Source organism: Canis lupus, chromosome 3 (genome assembly GCF_048164855.1).
Source record: "Canis lupus baileyi chromosome 3, mCanLup2.hap1, whole genome shotgun sequence".
NCBI lineage: Eukaryota > Metazoa > Chordata > Mammalia > Carnivora > Canidae > Canis > Canis lupus.
Genome location: NC_132840.1, coordinates 80761156 through 80775841, shown reverse-complemented (window position 1 = coordinate 80775841; position 14686 = coordinate 80761156). Strand labels below are relative to the sequence as shown.

Here is a 14686-nt window from a genome sequence, read left to right as displayed (position 1 = left end):
TCTATCTATCTATCTATCTACCTACCTATATCATGTCTTCTTTATTCATTCATCAGTTGATGGACATTTGAGTTCTTTCCATAATTTAGCTATTGTGGAAATTGCTACTATAAATATCAGGGTGCATATACCCTTTTGAATCTGTCTTTTTGTATCCTTTGGGCAAATATTGAGTAGTGCAATTGCTAGATCGTAGGGTAGTTCTATTTTTGACTTTTTGAGGAAAGTCTGAACTGTTCTCCAGAGTGGCTGCACCAGCTTGCATTCCTGCCAACAGTGCAAGAGGGTTCCCGATAAGTACTTTTAACTAACCAGAAGAAAACAGTTGGTTGCATAACGCAAAAGCAAGACTAAGACTAATGATTAATGAGATTTCCTTTTTAAATATATGTATGTGTTTATTTTGTTAACAAGCACAAAGAAATGCTTACCAGGTGCCTAGCTTGTCTGGTTACCAGTCTCCTAAATTTATGTCACTTATGGATAAATACCTACATGCTATATACAGCAAGCATTGTCCTTCCTTACTACTAATCTGTAAAAGACTATATAACACAAACCAGTAATTCATGTGTGCTCCATCTTTCATTGCCTGTGTAACCTGATAGGTGCTCACAGCTAAAGCAATTAGAGACAGCTTTGGTCTGTAGGAGAGGAATTCACAATGATTCTTACCACAATGATGATGATAAAAATAAGACTAGTTCATCTTTTTTCTTGATTATGTCCTTGTTTCTGGGCCAAGTTCTTTACATGCATTACTTCACTCAACCCTCACAAAGTCTTAGCAAATGGTACTATTCCTGTTTCTCATTTTGACGAGAAAACAGATGTACAAAGCGGGTTAGGTGCAAGTCAGTTTTCAAAACGTTCTCTGCAGCTGCTCTAAGGGATATCCACAACTGTTAAGGACTGGTGGTTGTCTAAACCAAGCTGATGAAAAGTAAGAGCGGTCATTGTATGGTGTTGCCTGCTGTGTGTCAACCACTAGACAACCGGTATCGTATACTTTAAATCCTTGGAACAACCTGGCTACCTGTTGCATTGATACCTGTTTTGCTGATGAAGAGACTCACCCAAGTATAGCTTCTGGACAATAGGACCAAACAGAAGCCCTTCAGCACCTCCAGGGACGAGCCCAGTTAGAACTGCCCTAGGTGTTAGGTGTGCACAGGGGACTTAAAACCCAATCCTCCAAGCAGCAGCTAAGAAGACATTAAGTCAAAATCTTTGTGTTCCAACCCATGCTAGAGCCTCGAAGTTGCCAGAATTTGCTCTAACAATGCCAGCCTCTTAGAGACCTTGGCATACTGTACTTCAAGAGGAAGGAGGGAATTTCTACCATAGAGACAAAGTTATTGGCTCAAGTTCACACAGCGGACAGGAGGATTAGGAGGGATCTGAGAATAAATTATATCGAACAGGTTTCCTGGGCCTTAGTAGAGTGCTTTTTCGATGAGACCGTTGAGCTTCAAATAACTCATTCGTTAACTGCTGCCCTCTGCAAATCTCCCCAACTGGTCGTTCTCTTTCATGTCTCAGACAGGGGCTCCTTTGCCGCATGTAACCGAATGACACGGAAGGTTGGTGTCCGTATCTGCTCAGCGCCGGCCTGTCTTTCTCTTTCCTGTAAAATGATCTCCACATTCTTTGCTAGTGCAAAGAAGATGTGTAAAGTCATTTTCTTCTGTCCTGGTGTGTGGGTAAATTAATCTAGCATCACAGACCCAGTCACAGAGTTAGGTGATCTGTGTGTAATGGGTTTAGGCAGTGAGTCTCCGGGGCTTAGCCTGTTCAGCATAAAAAAGGCCATAGAAATCTCCCTCTCCATGAAATCCTCTTGCACGTAATTCAGGAAGTGTATAAGACAGTGAGAATACAGTCAAGCTATTGGAATTTCTTCTTGGAGGAAAAAAATGTCTTACAGGGGCAAACTGTTGATCACCAGCCTTCTGGTCATGGTAGGAGAGCTACCTTGCAGGCATCAGATGTAAAACTCTGAAGGCTTGGGGGAGGGTTGGGTCATTCAATTACATGTCAATATTAAATTACATCATAAATAATCAGAACTTCCTGCATATTTAATGGGAACTTTGTTGTATAAATTTGGAAATTATCCAAATAGAACAAGTGACTTCTGTTATTATTGAACCCCCTGGGTCCAACATATTGTGGGGGGTTAGTTGTTGTTTTGAACTTTGGAACCCTTAGCAGAGAGGAAAATGAAAGGCCCTAAACCAATTGACTTTTCGATGGTCATTTTCCCTTCTCTTTGTCAGTTTTAAACGGATTAATGGTTTTCTTATGCAAACAAGATCAAATAAAATCCAAAGCCATGACCCAAAGCAAAACATGTGAAATCACTGTTTAGTTGGAAATCCTTCAACAAACTGAGCCAGCTTGATGATCGTCCACTTTGACCAACCTTGCTGTTGCCAAAAAGGACACTTCTTGACATTTGCCACGTCTATTAGATCATTTCTAACCCAAAGGATATTTTACAGGCTTATAATATTAAGGAGAGTTGGTATCAAATCCAGACAGTAAGATTTGAGTTTCTAACGTAAGATACAATAAGATTAGTTATTATGATGACCCAAAGAATAAAGTCTCAAGGTCTTATTTACAGTTCAAACCCTCTCTATGTGGCTCCCATTGTCTCATTAACTCCACCTCCCACTGCTCCTCTGCTCTAACCCCTGGGCCATCCCTGTCTAGTCTTCTACCTGCAATCTTACTTTCATAGGAAGGAGGGGATGGACCCTCGTTGGGGATAGACTCTACTTTCTGAGTTTCCCCCAGCATCTGAGCTGAGGTTAAGTTCTCTTTTTTTCCTTTTTTTTTTTTTTTTTTTTAAGATTTCATTTATTTATTTGAGAGGGAGAGAGCATGAGTGTGCACGAGTAGGGGGAGGGGCAGCGGGAGAGGGAGAGGCAGACTCCCCGCTGAGGAGAGACCTCTCCCCCCACAACATGGGGCTCAATCCCAGGACACTGAGATCATGACCTGAGCTGAAGCCAGATGCTTAACTGATGGAGCCACCAGGAGCCCCAATCTCTTTCCTTCTTGAAGTCTTTCTTCCACCATTTCAGTTGAAAGTTGTTTTTATTGGTTTTTTTTTGTTTTGTTTTCGTTTTTGTAGGGACCATTTACTGAGCTCCTACTGTCCTTCAGGTACCATGCTACGAATTGGACACTTTATCTCACTCCTTGAAAGGCGGCTACTATTTTCATATTAAATTTTTGTTTTGTTTTCTTTTTTACATGTAACCCACTTACAAAGTATTATAAAAAGCTAGAAGTTAAAAAGCCTCAGGTTTATCTCCATTCCTGTCAATACTATTTACACACTTTGCATCAAAGGTAATCATTTTTAAGCTATTCTTTGGATTCTTCCAATGGTTCTTTATGCAAAAGATCAACAAATAGATGTTCTTAGCCTCTCCCTCCTAACTCTCTATAATAGGGCATGACACCATATGCACCACTCTGCATTCACATCTGGCTCCCTGCCTTTCATTTCAGGACCTGTCCTAGAGTACTTTCTTTTAGCCCCCTCACACCGCCCCCCCCCCCAGTTTTACTGTGATACAATTGACATGTGACACTGTATAAGTTGAAGGTGCTCAACATCACCATTTGATAGATGGATATATTGTGAAAAGGTCCCCACAATAAGTTAACATGTGTCACCTCACAAAGTTACCATTTTTCTTCTTACGATGAGAACCTTTAAGATCTATTCTCTTAGCAACTTTCAAATACACAATTTAGTGTTGCTCCTTATGGTCTCAGGGCTGTAGATTACTTCCCCAGGACTTATTTATTTTACGACTAAAAGTTTGTGCCTTTTGACCACCTTCACCCAATTCCCCCTCCGTCTCTGGTAACCACCAATCTGTTCTCTGTTAGTTCTATTACCTAGATTCCACACACAAGTGAGGTCGTCCAGCAGTTGTCTCTCCGTGTCTGCTTTATTTCACTTGGCATGAAGGTCCATCCATGTTGCTGCAAATGGTAGAATCTGGAGTACTTTCCATAGCAGCTCTTTAGACTCTCTTTTGTTTTCTTTTCTCAGCTGTATACTATTCCACTGTGCAGCTATCGTTCCTCATGATGGATGATCCATCGGGTTGTTTTTGATCTGTCATAATGTTGCAGTGAATGGGCCTTTGCATGCAGCATTTTATTAGAGTACAAGAGTACCTGTAGGATATATTTTAAGATTGGAAATACTGGATCAAATGGTAAAAGCACGTGAAATTTTGGTAAATGTCATCAAATTTTCTTCCCTGGAGGCTGTAACATTTTTATTCTCACCATCAGTGTATGAATATATGGCATAGGTATTGCTATCCTCGTTTTATTTTTTTATTTTTTATATTTTTAAAAATTCTTTTAAAAATTTTTATTTATTTATTCATGAGAGACACAGAGAGAGAGAGAGAGAAAAGCAGAGACACAAGCAGAGGGAGAAGTAGGCTCCATGCAGGGAGCTGGATGTGGGACTTGATCCCAGGAACATGGATCACACCCTGAGCCAAAGGCAGATACTCAACCGCTGAGACACCCAAGCATCCCACTATCCTTGTTTTATGTATGAGGAAACCGAAGTCCGGAAAAATACAAGATCCTGCAGTTAATATTCAGGTGGGGACTCAGTATTAATCACATAGTTGTCTGTATTGTTACTTATTTTATGTAGAGATGGACCCAGTCCTTCTAAAGCTTTATGAACATAAGTCTTGATGTTCAAAGTCTCTCTAGGAAACAGAAATTGGGGGCAATTAAGTCAGTGCCAGGTGAGAGTGAGGGAAAAGGGAAATACGGTAGGAAAAGTCAGGAAACAAATGCAAGGTCACAGCTGGTCATTCAACAGGCACTCCGACTCAGCCACCAGGGATGTCTCTAGACGAGATTTACTGAAATATCATGCCGCTGGGTGGAGGAAGGGAGACGGAATCTGTTGTCCTCCTTTGTGTCCCTCTTAGGTTCATGGGGGGAGACACAGCCACACTTTTGGTTGGGTTACCTGGCCTTCTCAGCAGATGCTGGGGGAGTGAGTGAGATCCCAAGCTTTGCAGGGTCCAGGAACAGTGGGAGGAGCACCAAATGGGTCACCGTGGTAGCCAGGGGTCCTAGAGACAGGTGAGGCCAAGGGATCCTTGTGGAGGTCCATAGATGTATTTAAATCTAGGCATTTTCTTTCTCTCTCTCTTTCTTTGATTTTATTTATTTGAAAGAGAGAGAGAGAGAGAGAGAGAGAGAGAGAGAGAAAGCATGAACAGGGGGAGGGGCAGAGGGAGAAGCAGGCTCCTTGCTGAGCAGGGAGCCTGACATGGGACTCCATCCTAGGACCATCAGATCATGACCTGAGCCAAAGGCAGATGCTCAACCAACTGAGCCACCCAGGAGCCCCTAGGCATTTTCTTAGACCTCTTTAATTTAGTGCTTTATGCCTAAGAGGTGCTCAATGAAAAATTTTTAATTGACACATTCATTTGAAGTGATTTTTTTTTTAAGACTTTATTTATTTGACAGAGAGTGAGAGTGTGAGCGCACAAGCAGGGGGAACAGCAGGCAGAGGAAGAGGGAGAAGCAGGCTCCCCACTCAGCAGGGACCCCACCCCAAAATGGGCTCTATCCCGGAGCCCTGGAATTATGACCTGAGCCAAAGGCAGAGGCTTAACCGACTGAACCACCTAGGCACCCCTCATTTGAAGTTATTAATAAAGATAAATATTCTTATCGTGGGGAGACATTAATATACAGTAATCAAGAGTCCAGCCTCTTAAGCCAGAGTCCCTGGGTCTGAACACAAGCTCTGACACTGACTAGGTGTGTGATGCTGGTCAGGACACCTCATGTTGCTTGGCCTCAAGTTTTCTCATTTGTAATACAGGACTAATGCTTAAAATAATACTTGGTGTAACAAGTGCTATGTAAGCATTAACTATTATTTTTATTATAATATCTAACTTTTATTCAGTGTTTGCTATTGCCAAGTACTAAGTACTTCACGTTTCACCTCAATTAATCTCCCCAGCAACTCTACAAAAGGAAGTCATATTATCAACCTTCTATGGGATGTTAATATCATCTCTATTTCAGAAATGACGAAAAAAAGACTCTAAGAGTTTAAATAATTTGACCAAGTCAAATGAGGTAGAGTCAGAATTTGATGTAGGTCTGCTGGACTCTAGTCAGTCTATCATGTTATTCTTGGAGAACCAGTTTTAACATTTACTATTATAAAAGCACCCAATTCAGGCCTAAAATGCATTGTAAAAACATCCGTGTCGCTTAAGCATCTATCAACCTTTTAGTCATTGTGGACTTGGGCACTTGGCTCATGGTATTTCTCTTAACCTTTCTGTCTCTCCAATGTTTGCTCATCTCTTCAGCCCTGATCCCATAAACAGGATGACCTGAAATCTTCCTCCACCAGCATCTAGTAGTACGTTAGACCTAATCATTACCTGGAACTGTTCCACTTTGGATATGGTGATCATAACCAAAGACCTGGTGGCTTTTTCACTCCTCAATCCTGCAACAACCACTCTTTAATCTCACAGAAATCTCCTTTTCTTCTATTTAACATTGTCTTCTAGTTTATCATTCCTTTCCAGCTCACTCCATGGATCCTATGATTGATGATTTAAGTTACTTTCTTACCAATACCATGTATTATTCTCCTCCTTGCACATCACCCAGCAAAGCTCCACATTTGGATCAGTGTTAGCTCTTCCCCTTACCCTCGAATGGTTATACTTTGATACAGACAATCAAACAGTCATGCAGTTTCCTCCACTACAAATTCATGATCCTCAACCTCAGTCACGCTCTCAGCATCACTTATTACTCCCATGATTGATTTTTAATTTTCAGTTTTCAGCTTTCATTTTCCCTAATGGCCATTCCAAATCCTCACCACCTTCCTCAAGCATCTTTTTCACGTTCCACTCCTTGAATTCAGTAGACAACATTCCCTCTAAATTCATCAGGATAATCGAGGGCTTTAGTTATTGGAGTTTTAGAAATCCACCCTTGGTCACAAGTTTATAGGGTTCCATATTCTTCCTGAGGGATCACTTCTACTTTTATGGCATAAATATACCCATGTTGATGACTTTCAAATCTATATCTCTAGCTTGTACTTCTCAATCTTGAAGACCCGTGTCCATGGAGGTTCCACAGAGATTTCAAACTCAAAAGGTTCAAAACTGAACACATCGTTTCCCTAAGACCTATATCTCCTGCAGGGCATTCTTCTCTTCCCAGGCACCATGGGGGTAGGAGGCATGACCACCATCTACTCAGGCTAAGAGGTTGATGTCATCCTTGAGTTCTCTTTCTTCTTTACTTTCCACATGGATTCAGTTTCCAAGTGATGCCAAACTTCCTTCTTGTTTCTAGAATCTCCCTTCTCTTCCCTGTCCTAGTGCAGTCTCTTGACCCAACTGGACTGTCCTGATAGTAGTTTCTGAAGCTTCCAAACTTTTTGATCTCAGACTTGGCACCCTCAGTCTATCCTCATCACTGCTGCTAGCCAGGTGATGTTTCTAAACACAAATCTGACCATATCACACTCCCACTTAAGATCCTGCATTGACTCTCCATTGCCTACAGGATAAAGTCCCAGTTTCTTGGCAAGACATGCATGGCCATCTGTGATTTGGCATTAGCTTCATTCTGCAGTGCTTTCATTTACCAATCCCTATGGAGCTCCTTATGCTCCAACCAGAAAGAAGAGCTTGCAGTTCCTGTGGGCTGCTTTGTTTCTCACTCTATGCCTTTATTCATAATGTCCCCTCTACCAAACTGCGCTTCCACTCCTCTGCCTTTATCTGGCCAACTCCTTCTATCCTTTAAGACTTAGTTCATGGGTCACTTCTCTTGGGAAGCCTTTCTTGACAAGCCATCTTCCCCTTCTCCTGAACTCCAGGCAGCATTAGCAACACTGCCCTTGTGCTTCCACAGCTCCCTGTTCATTGCATTGAAAACATCCCAGTGTATTTACCCATTTATGTGTCTGGATCACAATTAGATTGCTAGCTCTTTGAAGCTTAGGACTGTGTCATATTTCTCCTTGTACCTCTTTGCCTAGCAGTGGCATAGAGGAGGTGCTCGATAATGTTTAATGTTGAACAAGTAAACGAGTGATCCATTAATGAAATACTATTTCATTTATTTATTTATGTTTATTTTTTTTGACAGGGAGAGAGAGTGCACAAATAGGCAGAGCGGCACACAGAGGGAGAGGGAAAAGAAGGCCCCCCTCCAAGCAGAGAGCTCAATGTGTGGCTTGATCCCAGGACCCTGGGATCATGACCTCAGCTGAAGGCAGATGTTTAACCGATTGAGCCAACCAGGTGCCCTAAAATACTATTTTATATTTAAAATGATTTCTCCACTTTATGAACAAGCCAGAGAGTAATCCATATCAACGAACATCGTGATTATTTCTCAATCTGATTATGAGTAACAATAGGCAGAACGATAGTCAAGTGGTACCACAACACTGGGGGTGCCCAGAGTCGATGCAGCCCCGCAAGAGAGGAATCTCGAAGTGTCTGTAGTTGTAAGTGCTGTGGTGGCGGACAGCTAGGATTCCTACAGAGTGCCAGAAACCTGCCAGACTTCCATTCTATTCATACAAAATGCTCCCAGTTTAACCTTCAGTGTTTATAAGTTTTATTTGCCGAATGAAAACTCATTTGCTATGCCTTAAGTTAATAACATATAGATTTATGATTTAAAGTAAAAAATAGGACAATGGGAAACAAACTAGAGTCACAGCTCATTTGTCCCCCCTAAAATGACTTTCTTAGGATCTAATGCTTTTACAAAGAGCCTAGACAGAGCAAGAGCTGAAAACACCATCGCTTTCAAAGCATTTCTTTGTGGAATTTAAGGAAGAAGGTTGGGGGGATCCCTGGGTGGCGCAGCGGTTTGGCGCCTGCCTTTGGCCCAGGGCGCGATCCTGGAGACCCGGGATCGAATCCCACGTCGGGCTCCCGGTGCATGGAGCCTGCTTCTCCCTCTGACTGTGTCTCTGCCTCTCTCTCTCTCTCTCTCTCTCTCTGTGACTATCATAAATAAATAAAAATTAAAAAAAAAAAAAAGGAAGAAGGTTGGGGAGATTGGCATATTTTCCTGAAGTTCAGCACTGAGGGTTTTTTTTTTTTTTTTAAGTAGGCTCCACCTCCAACATTGACCCTAACTAGGGGCTTGAACCTGCACTCTGAGATGAGGACCTGAGCTGAGATCATGAGTCCGCAGCTTAGTAGACTCAGCCACCCGGGCACCCCGGTACTGTTTTTGAATTTCAAGTATCACTAGGTCTCCTTTTATAATTAAAGTCATAATAAGTAATTATAGTGATTTAAAAAAAGGAATTGCTAGTAGTAATAATAATAATAATAATAATTTTATAGAAGTCACATGTGCTCCAATGCCCAGTGAGTGGCAGGTGTTTTTCACCAAGTATCCTACTTATGCTTCCCAACGACCTTTATTTTTTTTTTTTTTTTTTTTTTTTCCCCAACGACCTTTAAACAGAAATTTTCCCCTTTTTCTGTTTGAACTTAGGTTCAGTGAAATCAAATAACTTGAGGCCGGTCCAAAGGACGAGCTGGGAAGACTCCGGGGGCCAAAGGCCACGTGAGCTTCGGCAGGTGACACTGAGCCTCTCCTGGACTCTGGGTTTTGTTACCTGCTCGCGTGCATGGGGATGCAGGGCGGTGCGAGGCCGCCCACGAGGGTAAGCACAGAACGTGCTGGAAAGGTGCAGGAGCCACAGGCGCGCGGGCGGCTGCGAGCCGGAGGCAGGGGCCAGGCGGCCGCCAAGAGCGGGCTGGACGGGCGCGCCCCACCGAGCCCTTAGGTAGCGCGCGAGGGGCGGGGCCTGGGAGCGCGGAGACACCCGCGGGCCGGCCGAAGTGCCGCCTCTGCCGGGGGGGGGCGCGAGGGGAGCAGGGCGAGCGCGCGGGCATCCCGGAGCCTCCGTGGCGGCCCAGGCGGCTCCCCCTCACTAGCCGAAACCGAGGCCGAGACCGCGCTCGACCTTCCTCGGGGCGGCCTCCCCGGGAGCGCGCGGGAAGGGGACGGTCCTGCGCAGAGCCCCCCCCCCCCGCAGGTTGGTACGGCCCGCCCCCCCCCCCCCCCCCGCCGCTGATCTGGCAGGCTGCGCGCGCACCCTCCGGCCCGGTTCCCTCCTCCCGCTCCTCGCGTGCAGCTCGCTGGCCCCGCGCCCGCCGGGGACGCGCCGCGCGCCTGGGCGGAGAGGAGCGCGGCCGCGGGGGCGCGCCCCGCTGGCTCCGCCCCCCCCGCTCCCCTCCCCCGAGTCCCGGGTGCCCGGCTCGCGCGGCTCGGTGCGCGGAGAGCGGGGACCCGGCGCCAGCCCGCCCGCCCGCCCGCCCGGCCCTGCGTCCCCGCCCCGGCGTGCGAGGCGCCGCGCGCTCCTGCCGCCCCGCTCGGTGCATGGAGGGCCCCGCTCGGATCGCAGCCGCCGCCGCCGCAGCCGCCGCCCGCGCGCGGGGCATGACCTGGGGGTGGCTCTGGGAGCCGGCCGCCGCGCAGGAGGTGCGGGGACGGGGTCCGCGCGGCCGAGAGGGGCGGGGGGGCGCGCCGCAGCCCGGGAGGGCGGGGGCCGGGGAGCCCGGGGGCGCGGGGCGCGCGGCTGGGGCGCGGGCGGCCGTGGGGGTCCCGGGCTCCGCGCGCTCCGGGGAGGGCGGCGGCGGGCGGCGTCCCGGGGCCCGGAGCCGCCGGGAGGGAGGGCGGGCCGAGGTGTCAGCGGCACGCTCCCGCCCCCTGACCGAGGCCCGCGGGGCAGGTGAGGGCCGGCGGCGCCGCGAGGGGGGGCGCCAGCACGTTTCCCCGAGGGAGCGGGGTCCCTCGCCTCTCTCGCCTCCATCCCGCAGAGCGCCCGCGAGAGACAGTGATTTATGTGCGGGGAGAAGCGAGAGAAATGTCCTGCACAATGTATCTTTCTCTGCCTTCACAGACCCAGCGACTTCCCAGCCCCAGGGAGTGCATTTTTCCTTCCCCTCCGTAAAGCTTTCTGTGGATTGCATTATCATTTGCTAAATGCATTACAGCTCGCTATTTATTTCGGTCTGCAGCTTCCAGACCTTTGTTGCTTTCTCTCCGCATCTAGGGATTTGAGCAATAAATCACTTGAGGAGGATAGATGACTCTCTCGCCCTCGCCTTCATTGTTCTCCCTCACCCCACCAAGTCAGGTGGAAGGCTCTGCAAAAGGAGCTCTTCTCCAGAAGTGCCTGCCTTTCCTCGGTCAGGACGACCAGAGGGTGGCAGGTGCTTCAGGGCAAGGCAGCTTTCCGATGGAGATGTAGAGTTTAGGGGAACCTCGTCAACGGAAGGTCAGCCTCTGTGTGTCCTAAAGCAGACACTTTGAGAAACAGAAAGTTGAACCCGAAGCTAACAGGAGATTCATTCTCAGCGGGCAGTGGCCAAAAGTGAGAGAAGCCAGTTCTGTTTCCGTGCCTCGCTGTGCCTCGCTGATACCGTGGCCCTCCGCCTCCCCAGCTGACACTTGGCATATACCTAAAGGGCTGTGTCAAGGAGGAAAAGGTGGGAAGCAGAGCCGGAAAATAAATGGGATTATTCTCAGTGTAGTTCTAAGCATTCTAGGACATTTTGTAGCTCATTTTTGAAAAGTAGTCTATTTTAGCTGAAATTGGGGGTGGGGTGGGGTCGTGGTTCAGCTTTTAGGACAAGATGAAAGAAAAATTTTCTGGAAATTTTAAATTAGTGCTTAACTAGAAAGCATTCTTAGGAACCCAGAGAGGCACCAAATACTGTAGTTTCTGTTATGCACATGTTGAAATAAACTGCCTCATACTTGAAGTTATATGAGAAGGATGGAGAAAACCTGTTTCATTTTGTAAAGACGTGCCCTGGGTGTGTGCTTGGCAGTGGGTAGAGCAGAAACATTTATATTTCTATAAAAACACACACACACACACACACACACAAGTGTATATTGTTTAACTTTCATGCAAAAACTCGGATATAGTATTTGGAAATCTGTCTTTGTTTGAATAGTTTAGTCAACCAGGAAAATCAGTTACTAGAGGTACTGTGCTATTGTTTGTGTAGTAACTCACTTGGGATGCTTTGATTGATTGCTGTGGTTCTCATCAACCTCCTCTTCTGTGGAAAGTACTTAAACAGCTCTGACTCTCAAGCCGGGAAGTACAAAGAACCCTTAGGACTTGGAGCACACTGATCTAGCTTGTGTAGGTTGGCTTCTAAATCAGTCTTACCCTTTGCCTTCTTTGCAAGAAAGGAATTAAGTTCACTTTAAGATAGGGCCCCTCTACCCCCACCCCACACCCCCCATCAGCAAGGTATGTATATATCTGCCTATATATATATTTATATATCTATATATGTAGATGGAGGCTTCATGTGGGAATAGGAACCTCTGTTATGGGGTTTTGCTCTAAAGAGGTCAGGTAAAATTTGTTGACTAGTTCTCCCGCTTTTCTGTTTTCCACTTTGCCCTTATGCCCTCATAGCTTTCTAGATGATTTCATTTATGAGTTTGTCAAAATATAAGTTGAAGTAAAAATGTTCTTCTCTAGAGATGTTTCTTTTGCCACAGTTGGGACTAAAAATTGGTGACTGTGTCTAAGCATATCTTGGGGAAATGATTTTAGGAATTCAACCTGATCTTAGTGATATTAGGCTGGGGTAGGAAATTAAAAACAACTAATTGAAAAATTGGCTATTTATAACATGTAATTACATTGGCTATGGCCTTGTAATTAGCATTTGTACTATGTAGAAGGATAGATAAGACAATACATCAGGAGAGCAGATGAGTTGTGTACCACGTAGTCTTTCTTTAGATATATGATCTTACTACTTAATAGGAACTAATTAGATTAGAAAGAGAATTTGGAGTCTGGTTGCTAAATAGATTGCTTTGAAGAACTCGATTTTATGGTGATTTTTGATTAGTGCTTCCTCTTCTCCCCCCCCCCCCAACAACTTTTGTTGCCTTGGATTGAATTAGAGAATGTTTTATTGTTTTTATTCAAGGTTTTATATTGTATGTAAACATTGCATTTATTTATAAACATTCCATTTACAAATTTTTGTTGTGTATATGGCACTAATTGACTTTTAAGAGGCTGAGGAGGAGGGAGGGCTTTGAGTCTTCTCAGTGAAAATTAAAAGATGGTGTATGGAATATCCTTCATGTCATTTAAAAAAATATTGGATTACAATTAAGTGAAAAACTGGTTTGTTGGTTTTTTTTTTTTTAATCCTTCAAGGTTTTCGTCATTGTTTGTGCTCTTTCCCCCCATTGTCAGGCTTAAAACATACAGTATCATTGTCATCTGTCCCCTGAATAATGGTCCTGAGGTGATATTATTAATGTGGCTTTTTAAAATCAAACTAATTATACTTGCCTAAAAGAGCCACATGTGTGTGATTCTAGCTGCCTGGTGCCTTTTGAGAGCCCGGGAGACAAGCTAGTGAATAGAGCTGAAAATTCATTCTGTATTTGATTAAATGGAACAGACTCGCTGCTCCTTACCCCAGCAGGGGCTATGAGATCTCTTGATCCCCGAAGCGGCTCCAGGACCCTGGGAATTCCATTAGCGAGCACCTGAGGAATTTCTGCCCTGCAGTGCCTTTTTTGTATGTGTGTATGTGTGTGTGTGGAGAGGGAGGGGGAGCCGAGTGGTGATGGGGCGGTGGAGGGAGGGGGGCGGAGAGAGGCTGCATTAGAAGACTCCATATGTTAGCAGATCTAAAATCAAGGCATGACTTAACAGCTTATCTTGTAAGAGAAAAGCCCAACCCGAAGGCAGATTGCTAGTCAGAACTTTCTTGCAAGCAGGACTGTGTGGGGATGTGTTCTTAGCACTGAACCCAACGCCACTGTAAGTACAGAAAGTCACTTCTCTGCTTTCCCTCCGAAGCGCAAGCATACACACGTCGCGGACTCGGTAAGTTTTCTCTGAATGATCTTTTGATAAAGATGTGAAATTGTGTTACAGTTTGGTCTTGCCTGCAAGGGCCCATGTATTCTAATAACTCCTTCAGCTGAGAGCAAAATCAGATTTTTAGGTGAAGCAGATTGCTTCAGGAGCAGACATGAAGTGCTCCTTCGAGTTGTGTGCTCTTTAGTTTTTTATGTGATTTTATTGCCTTCTTGTTGCATTCTTAGAGAATTTAAATTCATGTAGGGTACATACGTCTCTTTCCTGCTGTCCTTTTTTTGAGAGTTCTGGCTGTCAGGGTCTTTGAAGGCATTGCTCTGCAGACTTGCCAACAGCCGCAAGTAAATGAAAATAGGTCTATCAGGAATATCCTGTGAAAATCTTTGGAGCAAAGTGTTTGAGAAGCATTCCTGCCCTGGCCCCTCCCTCCCACCCCCAGCTGCCCCAAATAATCTTTGGATGCAAGCATTTCTCAGGATATTAGTCCAGTGTGTTTCTTGTGTACTTTTCCAGGAGGAGCAGCTCTGGGTCTTGGAGGGTAGAGTTAATTGATTTCCGTATTCCGAGAAGAGTTAAACGTGAACGTGGATTCCAGTGCTAGTTTTCAACGGACGCGTAATGCAGTGGCTTATCCGATGGTTAATTTCATGTATTTTTGTCCCTGATTAAAATCACGTCGCGTCACAGTCCTTTCCGTCCGGCCAC

At 45.3% G+C, this 14686-nt stretch overlaps 1 protein-coding gene across 7 annotated transcripts in view; it reads left to right on the top strand.

Moving 5' to 3' along the window:
- The first annotated feature begins 10470 nt into the window (after positions 1-10470).
- CDON (cell adhesion associated, oncogene regulated) overlaps positions 10471-14686 on the top strand; it is a 99308-nt gene continuing 95092 nt past the window's right edge. For 6 of the 7 annotated variants that reach the window (XR_012028837.1, XR_012028836.1, XR_012028835.1 and 3 more), the window contains exon 1: positions 10471-10584. The gene's annotated coding sequence lies outside the window, so the exon portion shown is untranslated. Of the gene's footprint in view, positions 10585-13789; positions 13988-14686 lie in introns of those variants that run through there. The other variant, XM_072822622.1, reaches the window with a different exon arrangement.